This window comes from Leptosomus discolor, chromosome 8, assembly GCF_034619465.1.
Source record: "Leptosomus discolor isolate bLepDis1 chromosome 8, bLepDis1.hap2, whole genome shotgun sequence".
Taxonomy (NCBI): Eukaryota; Metazoa; Chordata; class Aves; order Leptosomiformes; family Leptosomidae; genus Leptosomus; species Leptosomus discolor.
In genome coordinates this window covers 1470719-1481977 of record NC_141398.1, presented here as the reverse complement: position 1 = coordinate 1481977, position 11259 = coordinate 1470719, and positions in this window count along the sequence as shown.

Below are 11259 nucleotides of genomic sequence, written 5' to 3'. Positions count from 1 at the left end.
CTTTGACTCCATTTCCCTTCGTTACTCTTTACAGCGCTGACCACGCACCGTCAGCGCGAAGGTCCGGCTTCAAATACAGCCTCATTTTCATTCTTCCCCCCTCTGTTCCCACGGCGTAGCGGTTTGGGGCTGAAAAGCTTTGTGCTCTAAATTAAACCAGTCAAGGCAGGAGTCAGTCACAGCCTTCCTTCAAAGGAAGGCAGCTTAGAACCAGCTTGTCAAAACTGCGGAGTTAGGAATGTGCTTGACTAGACGGCGCGTAAGAGCTCTGCCGAAATGTGACTTTATTAAAGAAAAGGGACTTCCACGCGGCTTCTGTCCCAGCTTCCCTCTCGTTTACAGGACGGTACGCTCCTGTCTGGAGCTGTAAAGCACAAACTGGTCTCTAGTCCAACACCAACGTAAAGACAAGCGAACTCGACAGTACAGCGTCACGCTTGAGATTTAAGCAGCGCTTAGGAGCAGGTGAGGAATTAACAACTTGTATTACATGATTATTAACACTTTTTTTTAACATAAGCAGGTAAAGATGAGCAGTAAAAAGGTACAATATTGTGATTTACTTTCTCAATCAGTATTATAGAAGTGCATTAAGATAAGTATTTGGAAAGGAGATCAAATAAATCAACACCCAACCCCTAACTAGCTTATCCCGCATTTGATTACCCACGTTCACCAGGCTCTAGAAGTAGGTTACCAATGTATAATTACGTACTGTTTGCATGGATTGAAACCAAATTAGCATCATTTAAAAACTCTGTAGTTTATTGCTAGAAAAAAAAGATTCAGGAGCTGCACAAAAACCATTAACAAATGTGATCTAATGGACTGCACAAATGACTGCCTTTTAGCCCAGGTTCACCACATCAATCATAGACCTTTGCTTCTTTCCTCTAGCCACATTCCAATTCACTTTGTTATTCCTCCTATAACCCCGAGAGACTTTATTTTCAAAATGGCTTTTATCTGTCATGCCATGTAAAATGTGCTTTAGAAGTCTGAACCAAATAATGTCAACTACCTCCCTTTGTCACTTTGCTCTATTATCCTCAGGAAAGTTAAATATATTTCTTAAACTAGAGCTGCTGTGCCTGAATTCTTCCTGATCTGGAATTTAATGAAATTTTCTCCCTCAAAATAACTTCCTTAGTGCACAAACTACACCTAAACATCTACAACTACTGTCTAAAGTTAGACACAAGAAAAAAAATAATGTTTGTCTCGGTGAGAATGCCTTTCATGCATCCTTCTTTTAGAGATTTTGGACAATGGTAGCACCTTTGGAATCGTCATGGAGAGGCTCTCCATCCACAAATTCAAAGACAAAGTGTATTGTTTCCAGAATTAGAAGTCAGCTCTCTTTGACTATGTCATCAATAGGTCAAGACTTTTCATCGCAGGGTAAGTGTACTTCGTCTTGTAGGACTTCACACACTCTATTACACTCTCATACACTATTTCAATGCCTCAACGCATTTCAAAACCGAAGAAGATTCTTAAGAGAAGCTCCTGAAGGCGTTATCTTAAACCAGTTGATAGTGGAAACTGGAAGTCTCCAGTTCAGATAAATGCAACTGTTTCTCTCTGTTCACAGCAAGTGGCACCTCTCCAGCATCCAAAGTTTAAACAGCGGCAACAGTGTGAGACGAGGAGTTACCGCCTTTTCAATAACAACAGGATTTAAGCATTCCACTTAGAGAACGACAGAACCATTTTCATGACATTTCCCTTGTACTATCTTTGTGAGATCCTGGCACGGGAGCCTCGAAGCCATACGGGGTTACGTGCTTGCTTGGGGGAAATTAAAAAAAAAAAAAACAAAAAGAAAAGGAAATTGCGTAGAACCAAAATTAAAGGTCGGAGGCAGAAGGGCTACAGCAAGCGAGAGAGGAACAGGGCGCTGTCGGAGCCAGCACAGGTCCCGTTTCCACCGCACTGACCCCCGGGGAGCACCGCGGAGCGCGGCTGGGCGAGCCCAGACCCAGGCGAAAGAGCGACCCTGCAGAGCCGGTGCGCTCTGCGGCGCCCTGCTGAAGCTGCCTGACACGCGTGTCCAGGGCCTGGCTGGACATGCATGACACACGTGTTCAGGGTTTGGCTGGACACGCAGGACACGTGTTCAGGGCCTGGCCAGACACGTATGACACACGTGTTCAGGGTCTGCCCGGACACGTATGACACACGTGTTCAGGGTCTGCCCGGACACACATGACACACGTGTTCAGGGTTTGCCCAGACACACATGACACACGTGTTCAGGGTTTGCCTGGACATGCATGACACACGTGTTCAGGGCCTGGCCGGACACGTATGACACACATGTTCAGGGTCTGCCCGAACACACATGACACACAAGTTCAGGGTTTTCCCGGACACACATGACACACGTGTTCAGGGCCTGGCCAGACACGCATGACACATGTGTTCAGGGCCTGGCCGGACACGTATGACACACATGTTCAGGGTCTGCCCGAACACACATGACACACAAGTTCAGGGTTTGCCTGGACACGCATGACACGTGTTCAGGGCCTGGCCGGACACGCATGACACATGTTCAGGGCCTGGCTGGACCCACATGACACACGTGTTCAGGGCCTGGCCGGACCCGCCTGCAGTGGCCCTTCCCTGACTCCCCGTGCGCGCTGGTGGCGCTGTGGCTGGCGAAGCCGCCCTCACTAAACACACAACGGGCACTTAATCACTTCTGCTCTTGAGAGCACGGAACCTCAGAACATGTTTCCAGTTCGTGTTCTAGGCGGTTGTGGGATTTTTTCCTTTTTTTTTCCGTCTTCTGAAGGACTTTTAACATCACTACAGCTTAATGGGATCCGAAATTTAATTTCAAGGAAGTCCAAATATTATTACCTCCCACAGAAAGAAAGTTTCTGGTCCGAGGATCGTCTTTATTACTTGCACAATTCTAAAGGCAAATGTTTTAAAGCTGAATTATCATCAAAGGAGTATGTGTACGTTCCCGTCTGTCTCTGGAAAGGTTCCTTCTATCTTTTTAATTATAGTAAGGAATTTGCTTAAGCCACACTAGAACCCTGAATAACTTCTTAATTTTTAACAGCACTTTATAGGACACCATCCATTGCCGTACAGAAGACATAATACACTGCCTGGTCTTCCTTCCAAATTAAACTGTTAACGGCTGTCAGTCACATAGCGTTTTATTAATATTTTTAATAAGAAGCTCTTCACTAGTTCTTTCCAAAAACTCTGTTCACTAGCTATCAGCAGAAGTCACCTCGTTACTCACCGGTCCCAAGGGGCTGAGAAAGGACAGGAAAGGCCCCTACATATTTTATCAAAATTTTAAATAGATGCCAAGTGTATTTGCGCTCAAGTGACAATTCTAGTGAGTTTGAGGCAAAACTTTTGGAAGACTACAAGTCAGAGGTTAATTTGGCTTTCCTCCTCCTCCATGGCGTCAGATGTTCTGCCAAATCTTCCATCTCTCATGCAAACAACAGCCCCGCTGTTCTGGTCTCCTCTTCGGAGCTTGGACACCTTACGTTTACTTCAGGCCTCGCAAACAGCAAACCCGCCCCGGGCTTTGGGGTGAAGGGCCTCAGGCAGTACGCCAGAGCTCAGCCTGGGTCCTCGCTGGTGCTGTTGTGGGTTTTTTTTTTCCCCTGGACAGTATACTCACAAAACTCAGCTCCCAGAATTGTCACTTGGGCGCAAATGCACTCGGCATCCATTTAAAATTTCAATAAAATACGTAGGGGCCTTTCCTGTCCTTTCTCAATGTAGGGTTACCCACTGCTCTGTGTTCACAGGGGAACACCTCTTGATCCCAATGCCAGCACAGGCTGAGGACAGGACCTATCTTTTATAAAAGAAAAGGAGTAAGCGCGACGCAAGAAAACACACCTGACCTAGAACTGAGAAAAATCAACTTTCCTCACCTGGTTTACCGCTCCACCACCACTCCTCTCGCCTTAGAGAAGCTGAGAGAATCGTTAACACCAGATGCAGTCCAGGAAATCCATTTTAAAGTCAAACGAGTTCACCTGGCTCGCCAGCCATTCCACGTGCTGAAGAAGGCCACTGGAGGGCTTGAGCCTCACACTGCAGCGTGCTGTCGTGTCCGAATCCCGGGGAAATAAAGGATTCCTGTGAGTTGCAGATTTTACTGGACTGCAAATATCAGCGGGACGACTTAAACCCAAGTACAATACTCCGTGGTTTATAGATATTTGTGCAGGACTACTGTCCTCTCCCATCTATTCAGGGAGAACAGGCAACCAAAACCAATCTGTAGTTAAGCGCTGTAAAACTCGACATATATCTGTAACTAAATAATTTGTTATCTGAGTCTATTTAGCTTCCACACCATCAGTTTGGTCTGAAATTGCAACGAGTAGTCACCATAATTGTTCATCTTTCTTTCTCTTTACTCGCTCTGGGTTGCTGGGAAGCCCAGGTATTCTACCTACTTACTGTCTGCGACATGCATGCACGCCCAAAATTATGTAACGGAGCGAAAAAGTGCAGTTCTCTGCAATGTAGTTATTCATCTAAAGTATCTAATTTTAAGGCACAATTTGCTTTTATCTTTAACTCATTTTATCTGCAGAAATGCATTTGAGTAGTAAATGCTTTGTAATAATCCCCTACTGTAGACCCCTCTGAAGAAGGGATCGCATTTTTCTGCTTCATCTGACCGGTGTTTTTAGGAAAATAACTTCTGCAGAGGGAAAAGGAATCTGCTTTACATGGGAAAGAGATGGAGAAGGATATTTTAAGATGACTGACTCCAGTCTGAATGCCACCTAAGGCGATCCAGCTGGAGACCAAGATGTGAAAACGATGCCTTTCTACACCAGGCAACTATGGGTTTGAAGACAACAGTAATCCTCAGAGTCGGTTGAAACTTCACAATCAATCTTTTGATAGATCCAGTTATCCATTTCTCTGAAATATCCGTTCTGTCTTGGGAGAACGGCAATTCTAAGGCTGTGTGCTCCGAAGCAAGAAAGTCTGTGTCACTCGTCACGCGTAAAAGAAATCCTGAAGACAACCACAGCGGTCCAGCGTGGGCTTTATAGACTGCAAATCAGCGCTTGCAGCCTGATCAGCTTCAATGTTTAGATACCCATCATGACTCTTAAAATTAAAATTAATGATTAGATATGTAACAGCGTGTGGTGATTGGGGGAAATCTCTAAGGATTAGAAAGAAAAGATGCTTCAACTCCAAACCCCTCGAGTGCTTCGTGCTTTGAAACGTTACTGTTACAGTGAGGAATGCCTCTAATACTCTGAGCAGGGCTTGAGGTTAGGTATGAATTCTCAAATTAACTTTTCTGTACGTTCAATGGTTATTTCATTGTGGATACAAAGCTGACCAGCTCCAAAGGAGGAACAGAGAGACATTTCAGTGAGGCCCAGGCTCATACGGAGTGAATTCTGCTTCTGCCTCCAGTGAGTTTTACCAATTATTGAAAGAGACGGATAACTTTAACAGGCTTCACCCCTAGAAGAGGCTTATTTACGTGTGTCCCCTTTGGAAACCGCATCATCATGGGCTAAAATCGCCTAAAAAATTCTGAAACTCAGTTTCATTCTGTGTGAAAATTTCAGGTGACGGTATGAAAGGTGTGTTTAATGTTTGTACAAATAGTTACCTCTCCAGTGACTGTTCCCTCATGAGTTCAATGTTCTTCCTGACAACACAACAAACTGTGAACGAGTGAAAGAGTGACGGCTCAGTGCACAACCAGCTTCCAGAATTCTCTTTCTCTATTTCTGGACTTGTGCATGACCCAAACCTAATTTGTTTTGTTTTCCTGCTTGTGGTTTTCTTTTCACCGAGCCTCTGCCCTTCTACCCTCAATCTATTGTGGAATCTAAATTACCTGAAAATCTGAAACAAGCAGCTTTTAATGGTTTGTCCAATTGAAACATACTGAAAAAAATTTGAAAGAAATTTTTGCCTTGTGGAAGATCTGAAGGTAAATATTGCTGTGTACAAGAAATTGCATGAAAAGCCTAACGCTTTGTTTTCCTGCGCTGAACTTGATCTTCATTATCCTACAACTAGAACATAAATATCAGTGTAATACTATGGGATTTTATCCCACTGATGAGGTAGTTAAGCCTCCACAATACACCTCTGGGGTTTGTGATGAAGTTTCCAGGGGTTGCAAAGCTGTCGTAACTATCTGCCTAATGACTCTTTTTTCTGCATGGCCACATGGAGCTCCCAAAAGAGGGTCTAAAATCTCCTAGCTGTGTGGACCATGAGCTGTGTCCAGATTCAGGGGGCCATGAAGATGCGTTTTATCCTGTGTCGCAGGCTGCTTGTAAGCCAGACGTACCAACTCTCCACTTTGCTCAGATATATAGTGCGTTACAAATGGGATGAGAAACTGCAAAACTTAAAGAGTAAAGCAGACGAATCAATGAAAGAAAAACCCAATCAAGATATCTTCCAGCAGCTCTTAAAGTACTCTCTCTTTCCCATTGTGCTAGGTGGCCTTTTTGCCATCAAAAATGTACACGCATCGAAGCCTGGTGCACTCCCAGAAATTCGTCGCCGACTACAACAGTGACGTGCAAACGGCGCCCGAAACGTCTCTGCTGCTGCTGCGAGCACCGAGGCTGCCTCTGCAACCCCAGCAGCCTGCTTTATTGCTGAAAACGGAGGGGACAACAGGCTGCCCTCGCTCAGGAGCGGCGCGTGTCGCGCGCTCACACCCGCACGTAGGGCAGGAGGTGACCTGGGACGGGGTCGACTGACGATCCGGCCTTCATGGCCAGCTCTAGGACGGACGGACGGACGTCGGCTGGAGCCCAAGGAGCTCCAAAGCGTACAAGAGAGCAGAAGAAGTCAAGCCTGAGCTCCCCAGCGCCACCCACTTGGCTTTTTAGCTTTTTTTTCAGTCCAGGGAGACTCTCTTGCCGAACGTTCAGCACGTGAGGATCTGATTAATAAACGAACTGGAACTCAGGCCGTATTCTTTACGTCTTTGCCTGCCTTTGGGTACAAGTCTATTGCTCCTCTCCAGGCAGCCACACTCTCCTCCTCCTCGCATACTGACACTGCAGTGGTCCAGTTTACACCTTGCATTAATTTCTGAGAAAATATTGATTAAAGGCTTTTGGTGTCATCACGAGTCAAAAAGACTTTGTTTAGGCTTCGAGAAGAATTGGAATTCAACCGTGCATTTCTCTGCTTGCTTTTATAAAACGACAACATAACAACAAAATTTACCTTGATTATTTTTTTCCCTCTCTCTCTGAGAAACCATGGGATACTAGTAAAGAATATTTAGGGCTTTCTGAGGTAATTTACCTGATTATAGCTGGGGAAAACCTCTAAAAGGAGGATGATGCAAACTATCAGAATGAAGCAGTTGGAGAGGAGATATGACTGGCATCCAGTGTGTTTCAGGTGGAAACAGTGTAAAATGGAGAAAAACAGACAAAACTTGTCCAGATTTGAAAATCATATTGCTTTGGTGAATTGTCGTAGAATTTCCAGTGCATATTTGGGAAAAAAAGCAATGGGGAGGCAATAGGATGTCCAAATCTCACTGGGAAGTAAGGATTACATGTTACTTGTAGCATTTACTGCTCGTTCTTGAGTTGCACTGTACTCAGAAGCCAGTAAGGAACGATCCCATCCTGTAAGCAGACAGTCATCAACTGCACCGTGATGATCTGCAGCAAGTTCACCGTTTTTGGCAGATCAAGAACCATTTCCTTAAGAAAACTAACCGAGATACGTTACTTTTGCAATTCTGATTATTATAAATCTGGTTATTCTGACTTTGCAGTCTGCTTTCAGGCGGTTTTAGGTGGCAGGAATGAATTATGTACACGTTGCTGTTTGGGGTACGTAGTGTGTTGAGTTCTGGTTTCCTCGAGACTGACCTCAAAAGGTGAACACTCCCTGCCTCCCAGCCCTTTGGCAGCACTGGCCCCCAGTGCCCGGCCCAGCCAGCTGGCTTTGCTCCCACTGGTGTGCTTGGGCACAGCCAAGTCCTTAAATACCAGCAACTGGGCAGAGGGGCTGGGAAGCAGTTTTTGGTACAAGCACTGGTGGAAGTGTTTGTGTTTCCCAACAGTCCTGGCAAAGTGGTGAAAAACGGCACGAGCTTGATTCTACACGAGGCTTTGCCAGCCCCGGCCCAGTCGCTGAGCTCAGGACAGAGGACTGCACGTACCTGACCTGCCTCCTGACTTGAGAAGTTACGGCTCTCTGCAGCCACCCCGGAACGGAGCGAACTCCATTCCCCTACGGTAACAATTTCAAAATCCCTATTTCCAGCCTCGCCACTCACAAAAGAAAGGGAAGACGCAGAAATAATTCCACCAGCTACGCTGCTCCATGAAGGCTGCAGGTTTATCCCGTTAAGGACAGTATTTAATTAGAAGTAATGCATGGAACTGTTCTCTAATAAAGACTGTAAAGGTCATATAAGTAGATATTTTATTAGAAACAAATATTTTAATTTTGTTATTCCCCCTTTCCCTTCATGCTGCACTGATGTGCATGGATAGTTCTGTGGCTGGTTGGCTACCTAAGGAGAAGGGGGGTTCTGTAAGTGTGGGATTCTTTCCTCATATTAAGAGCGAGGCAAGATCTCATCTGTTTTTCTGTGGGTGCACATTGGATTTAAGGGCTTTTCACTTCCCTTTAGTTTTTACGCTCATCTTTCTTGAGAGCAGCAGGCAGAAGTGGTGCTGTGCCATCGTTCCCCCACCACCGGGCCTACCGTGAGAAGTCATATAAACCGAGGAACAAATCTTTTGGCTCTGCTTTCATCCCTTGTTTATGCAACAGGGTCATAACAAACGAGAAGTGTGATCTGAAGAGAAGTAATAGCAGCTCCCCAGCGCACCAGACCCATGCAAGACGGAGTGTTGGTGTCTTCTGGAGGAATTTCCGTGGTCCTCGCCGCAGTCCTGCGGAGCAGGTGCTGCCTGGCAGCCCCAGGCTGGTTCCCGCTCTGATTCCTGACACTTTCCATGCACCCGCACTTGTCAGCTTTCTACTCGCATCCCTCCGTGCTTGAACTCAGGGAAAAGCCCATTAAACACGAGTATTTCAGGCTTAGGATGAAATTCTCATTTGGAACGAGGAGCTATAGGTTAGGAATTCCCTGCACACTGCTTAGCTGCGATTTCAGGGCATGATTAATTTCTCGGTGCAAATCACCAGGCAGACACCCGCAGGGGTTCCTTGCTTGTGCTTAAAGCAGCAGATTGAAACAGAGGAGTGCTCGTTCCCAGACCAGATCGTCATTTTACTGTCGAGATACACCAGCAATTTTTTTTTTTTTTTTTTTCCATTATCAAGAGCTGCCATTTCGATTCACACGCCTGCTCCTCTCAGGGGCTGAAGTGTGAGTATCAGCATCTCCGGGAAGATGCCAGCACAGCCAGACAAGCCCCTTGCAAGGGAGGGAGAGGCACCGGCGGGCAGATGCTCTCCCCCGAAGCCCCTGCCGGGGCTCTGCCCTCCCCACCCCGCACTGCTGCCGGCCCCTGAGCCGCCCCCAGCCCCTGCCGCAGGTGTCACTCGTTGATAACCGGGACCGGGACACACCCGCTGATAACCGGGACCAGGACACACCCCGCCATCGGGGCGGGACGGACCTGCGGGGCCCGGGCGCGCTGCAGAGAGAGGCGGCGGCCGCTCGGTTCCTCTCGGTTCCTCTCGGTTCCGCAGCCCAACGCCCTGCCCAGGGTGGGGGCTCTCCCGCCAGCCCTTGCCGGAGTGCGGATCCCCCCTGCCGCCCCTCCATCCCTCCATTCCCCCCCCCCCCCCCCGCCGCGGTCCAGCCCGGCCCGCCCCGACGAGGCAGCGCTGCCCCGCGCCGCCGCCAGGTGGCGCCCGGCGCCCGCTCTTGGTGCGGGGCCGCGGGCGGGTCCGGGAGCGGGTCCCGAGTCTGGGAGCGGGTTTGGGAGCAGGTGCGGGTCTGGGAGCGGGTTTGGGAGCAGGTGCGGGTCTGGAAGCGGGTGCGGGTCTCGGAGCAGGTCCCGCGTCTGGGAGCGGGTCCCGGGTCCGGGAGCGGGTCCAGGGTGTGGGAGCGGAGCCGCCCCAGGGAAGAAACAGTTTAATACCGGGGGAGCTGCCGCCGAGCGCGGGGGTGTCAGCGGGGCCTTTCGGTGGGCGGCGCGCAGCCTTTACGGCCCGAAGCGCCCCAAACGACGCGTCTTTTTTAGCGGTTGTCATCGTTATTGTCACCGTTATTAAAGTCCGTGCGTTCCAACCCGCTCCCCGTCGGCGGTGCGGGGCGGCTCGGGCGCTGCGAGGCCCGTGAGCGCTAAGGCGGGGGCGGCGGGTCTGTACGGGGGCGGCTCAGCTGAAATTGGGGGGGGGGGGGAAGAGGGGGTACGGCTTTTCCCGGCCGCCGGTGACACCCTGCGGCGAGGCGCCCCGGTGGGAGCCCGTGCGGGAATGCGGGGCCACGCTCCGCTGCCGGTGGCTGAATCCCTGACGGGGGGGGGGGGAGGTGGGGGTGTGCGGTGGGGGTGGGGGTGTGCGTGTGCGGGAGGAGGGGAGGAGGGAGGAAGCGGGGTGTTGGTGGTAGCGGCTGGGGGGGGGCGGGTGGATTATTGGCAATGGGCGGGAGAGAAAGAGGCGACTCCTGTTTCCTTTTCTTTCCGCCAAGCGCAATCGCGGCTCATTTTCTCTAAGCGATACAAGTTCACGGACGAGCTGCCCAGCCCTCCCTCCTCTCCCGCCATGGACCTCCCAGGTAAAGAGGCCCTTCTCCTCCCCGCCTTGCCGCAAAAATACCCTTTTTAAACGGTAGCGATAAGAAGATGCGGGGTGAGAGCAGCGGCGGAGACCCCTCGGGGGAAGTGTAGGGAGCATCTCCCAGGAGCGAGATCTCGGGGCGTTCCGGGAAAAACTGAGATGCAACTTCCCAGGGAGCCGCCGGGTGAGGAGGTTTGGCCGCCGGCGGGGTGTCTGCATGCCGGGGGGGTGGGGGTGGAGGGGTGGAGGGGCCGGAGCCGGCCGCCTCCTTCCCGAGAGTTTCGGGAGCCGCAGCGACGGTAGCCTGGCCCGGGGGGAGAAGGACTGGGGAGCACAAGGCGGTGTCGAGGGCGGCAGGAGGAGGAGGAGGAAGGCGGCGGCGGCGGCTCCTACAGCCCGACCGGGGCAGCACCGGGGGCTCCCCGGCAGCCCTGGGGGGAGCAGGGCAGCTCCAGCGAGGGGCAGAGGGAGCCTTGCCGAGAAGAATACAAGACCTCCTTCGGTAGCGGCTGGGGCGTTAGGAGACCCTCCCGG